The 4,883-nt window shown below is 45.9% G+C and overlaps 1 long non-coding RNA gene across 2 annotated transcripts in view; it reads right to left on the bottom strand.

Annotated features, from left to right (window-relative positions):
• LOC127395874 (uncharacterized) overlaps positions 1-4,053 on the bottom strand; it is a 91,046-nt gene extending 86,993 nt beyond the window's left edge. For both annotated transcript variants that reach the window (XR_007891865.1, XR_007891864.1), the window contains exon 1: positions 3,934-4,053. This is a non-coding gene — a long non-coding RNA (uncharacterized LOC127395874). The remainder of the gene's footprint in view (positions 1-3,933) is intronic.
• Between the last annotated feature and the right edge of the window lie 830 nt (positions 4,054-4,883).

The raw sequence follows: 4,883 nt of genomic DNA, 5'->3' as shown, positions 1-4,883 counted from the left end.
AGGAGCTGGTCTGAGCCAAAGTAATTTTTTTCTTTTTAACAAAAAAAAATCTGTGCTACACAGTGACTTCATATGTGTGCTCATTCACATCTTCTCTGCATTAATGTTAGCAATGACAATTTTAAGAGGATGAGGGAGACCACCTCCAACTGAGCAGCATATATGCAGTGATACTTTTCTAACAGATTGGAGATACAGGTTTATAGTCTGCTAATGACAAAATGTAGAGTTAATGTAGCAACCTGGGCTTTTGTCCATGAACCTTAGGCAGTTTATTAACTGTCTTTCCAGGCTGAGTTCAGAGAAAGGTAAAGGCTACTTTGGATTTCTACCATAGATAAACATAATGTGAAATTATTGGCACAACTTCAGAATTGCAGCACAGTAAGTTTGTTGCACTTTGATGATGTAGGAGAGCAGTTTGCGTGTAAGCATAGAGTCTCCCTGAAAAGCCATAAAACAAATCACATCAAAAAGTTATTTTGTACAAAGTAGTAAGTACAAGTTGGTACTTTTCTAATTCTTAAATCTCACTTTTCAATCCAAGTTTTAGTGCTTTTAAAGCTAAAATTTCAATTAATTTTGAGACATTTTGCCAAAACCCAAGACTACCACATTATCCACACATGATTGCATGGACTGCTCCTCCTCCACCTGCAAATCTTCTCATTTTATGCCAGACAAAAATAGACTATTAGAGAAATCCTAACCTTAAAAAAGAAAATAAAGCAGAAATATGAAATGTATACAAAATAACTTTTCTTCCTTAACTCAATTGGTTCTTTTTCTCCATAGCAGGACCATTAGTCTCTGAATCAGATACTTCTCTAGCAATTTAACTGATTATAATTTACTGGGCTGTAACTGCACTCTTCTGTGCAATATACAAATAAGTGAGGCAGGAAGCAACAAGCAAGGAACAAATGCAAAGGCCAGATAAGGCAAAAACAGAAGTGCCAGGGAAGGGAGGTATTTGTCTTTTATCAAATATAGTAGTGGGACAGTAGGCAGCACACTTCCCTTATCTTTGCTAGGACTATTTGTGTGCATAAATGCATACATGCATTCATGTTTGAAGTTGATACATCATAGGATATTCGTTAGTAAATTCAATAGAAATATAGCCTAATAAAAGTTTACCAAAATAATGAATTTGCTATACTAAGAGGGTTGCTTTTAAAACAAGGTGCTTTGTGAAGCTATCAGTCAACTATGCCAAGCATCCTGTAGGTTGTGATGACATCAAGTCTTCTAAGAACCTGTGGCACCTACAGACAAACCCACATGTTGATTCTGACCCACCTGGGCAACCTACCAGCAGGAGACTGGAGACAGGACCAGGACGAGAGACCAGGACAAAGACGACAAAGGACTAGAATCAACAAAGACCCCCACAGGAGACCCTTGAGCATGCGTAACTACAAAAATAGCCAATTCCAGGAAATAAAATGACTATGTAAAAGAATTCTGGGAACTCATTGACATAGAACTGAATATGCACGGTTTTGATGTATATTAGTTGGGGTGTTTCACTGACTTGTTGGAGCACTCGTGGAGAATCCCCAGTGCTGCCCAGCTCTGCAATAAAGAATGCCTGCTCAATAACAGCTTGTTTGTTGTTATTGGGTCTTGATCTCGGAATCCTTACCCAGCCGCCCCCAGCCTCCCACTGCAGTGAGGAGTGTTAGAAAGCAAGGGGGTTTGGAAGCTCTGAAATTTTTGTTTCAAAGTTTTCATATCTATTCAAGTCAGCTATTGTGCCTGAGCTTATTTTGATTCAACACTGTGGTATCGATCACGTTGTAGTGTTGGCAGGTGGCAGAGAAAAATGCACTTGCACACAGACATACACGTGTGTACACACACACACACACACTTGACCTCACAGTGCTGTGTAGAATCCAAGTTTACTTTATCCAGTGACATAAAATGGACTCTCAACACACGAAAAATGTGCTGTGTAGTAAGCTGAAAAGCAGTCCTCCTTATATACCCAGGTTGAGGGGAACCTGCTGCGACTAAGTAGCAGTGATGTCCTTAGGGGAAGAAGACAAAAGTGGAGCAAGTCCTCTCTTCCTTTTCTTCCTTTGTTCCCATCCTTCTAGGGGTTCTGAAAGTCTTTGACATCCCCCTGTTTTCTGCTGTGAATTTACCACTTATGGGATATTTACACGAGATACATATGCCTTATTCTTTGTCATGGCTGAGAGCCCCAGCTCTCCAGACTGCAGCTTCTTTAGTGACCAGTAATTGACCATTTGTAATTTGTGCTTCCATAATTGGCCTCCCGTGCCTCTATCCTCAGGCCTCTACCATCACCTTGCGTCACCTTTTGGTTGTAATCCTGAGGACCCCTGCTACAGAGTAGGGTGATCTCAAAGCTATGTTAACAGAAACCCGTTCTTGATCCCCAAAGTTTATAGAATCATAGAATGTATGGGGGCTGGAAGGGACTTGTGGAGAACCGGCCCCCACAAAAGATATATCTCTTCCCCAAATTGACTGTAGTAGAGAGCCGTAAGCAGATGAAAAGAGGAAAAAACAACCCCAAAACAGAAATGAAACCAAAACAAAAAAACAAAAACCACCACCACCAAAAAAACCTAAAATAAAACAACAAAAAACCACACACCCCCAAAACAAACAAACAAACAAACAAACAAACAAAAAACTGTGGCAACACTGTGGGTGGGGGGCATGTCTGCGACTGGGACCTACACAATGAAGGACAGAGAAGGCCAGACCCACCTCTCTATATTTGCAGCCAGGACCTAGCCCTTGCATGAGCTGCACCCTGGGGCTGGCAGCTGAGTGGACAAAAAGACCGATCAAATGGTCGCTAAGGGCCATTATCGGTTGTTGCTCCATTGTTAACTGCTGCTGCAAAAAAGGAGATAGAAGATAGAAAGAAGAGGAATAAGAGACCAAATAATAGAGAGCCTTCTGTGGCTTGGAAAAAGTTCCTGCTTTTTCTTAGGTTCCAGCATTCTCTCAAGTTCCTGCTTCTTCTCTTATGGTCCTGCCTCTTCATGTGGAGCCTGCTCACCAAGGAGCTGTGCAAATGGAGCCGAAAAAATGGAAGAAGGGAGCTGGAGCACACTAAAAGAGCCGATAAAACTAAAAGAGCTGGAATCACTGCTTGCTCCCCAAAACCCCTCTGTCATCAAGTGCTCCCAAGGCAACCGCCGCAGCCGACTTGGGCTGGGGACGCTGTTGCAGCCGCACTCCCAGGGCCGAGACACCGCTCCAGCCATAGCTCCAGCTCCAGCCACAGCTGCTGCAGCTGCGCACCTAAGGCAGTGCCTCGCCGTGTGCCTGCTGCTGCAGCCTGCCTGCCGTTGCTGTTTGGTTGCTGCCTGTCGCCCGTCACCCGGCGTTGCTACAGCTGCAGCCGCTCTCCCAAGGCAGCCACCCCAGCTGCAGCCGCCGCCGCGCCCCTGCCCGCCCCACTGCAGCTGCGGTTCCAGCCGTCACCTCTTCGACGTCGTTGCTGCTGCAGCTCCAGCTAAAGCCTCAGCAGCTGCCACTGCTGTAGCCTCTGCCAAACCCATCAGTGCTTCTGAGCCGGAGACTGTAAGACTTCTGATCAAGAAATCTTTATCTTTCTCTGCGTTCTCTTCCCCGGGCAAAAACAATCAGCCACATTCATGCACCTCGTCCACCCTATATGGGAAAGGCTTCGGGCACTCTAACGCCGACTATAATAGTGTTTGTTTCCTTCTCTTTACCGATCGCCTATCACGTTCAAATACCCAGCTCACAAGTACAAACATTACACACCCCACGTTTTATCTCTGGTAACCACATTTGCATATCCAGCTCTCCCCACCCCCTCTTTTAAAGCTGTTACATTAAAGTGGCACTCTGAGCACATATTCTGTGTTTGTGCCAGTGCACACACATCTGTCAGGAGCTTGTGCTCTAGAGACATACCTGGTGTAGCCAGCTGGTCCCAAGCCCGAGACAGACCCACTGGGAAAGTAAAACCAGCCAACTGGGGGCTATTCCTTCTCTAACTGAGGGGGTGATCCGTGATTCGACTTGAGTTTTCTAGCCTGGGTGAACTCAGACTGCAAAAGGACTTTCAAAGGTCACCCAGTCCAGCCCTCCCTGCAGTGCGCAGGGACCTTTTTAACTAGATCAGGTTGCTCAGAGCCTCGTCAAGCCTGACCTTGAATGTTCCATGGATGGGGCCTCCACCACATCTCTGGGTAACCTGTTCCAGTGCTTCACCACCTTCATTGTAAAGAACTTCATAATGTCTAACCTAAACTCATGCTGCTCTAGTTTAAGACCATTGCCCCTCATCCTATCACTACACACCCTTGTAAACAATTGCCAGCCTTCCTGTAGACCCGCTTTCGTGTACTGGAAGGCCACTATAACACCTTGCTGGAGCCTTCTCCTCTCTAGGCTGAACAATCCTAACTCTCTCAGCTCGTCTTCGGATGAGAGGTGCTCCAGCCTTCTGATCATCTTTGTGGCCCTCCTCTGGACTTGCTTCAACATCTCCATGTCCTTTCTGTGTTGGGGGCTGCAGAGCTGGACACAGTACTCCAGGAAGGGTCTCATGAGAGCAGATCTCTCAATCAGCTGGCCACACTTATCTTGATGCAGCCCAGGATGCAATTGGCCCCCTGGGCTGGGAGTGCACATTGTTTGCTCATGTCCAGCTTCTTGTTCACTAGTACCCCCAAGTCCCTTTCTGCAGGGCTGCTCTCTATCTCATTGTCCCCAGCTTGTATTGATAATGAGGATTGCTCCTACTGAGGTAGGACCTTGCATTTGGCCTGGTTGAACCTCTCACTTGGCCTGGTTGAACCTCATGAAGTTCACCTGGGCCCACTTCTCCAGCTTGTCCAGGGCCCTCTGGATGGCATCCC

This window comes from Apus apus, chromosome Z (genome assembly GCF_020740795.1).
Source record: "Apus apus isolate bApuApu2 chromosome Z, bApuApu2.pri.cur, whole genome shotgun sequence".
In the NCBI taxonomy this organism is placed as follows: Eukaryota; Metazoa; Chordata; class Aves; order Apodiformes; family Apodidae; genus Apus; species Apus apus.
This window is presented reverse-complemented; position numbering and strand designations above follow the sequence as displayed.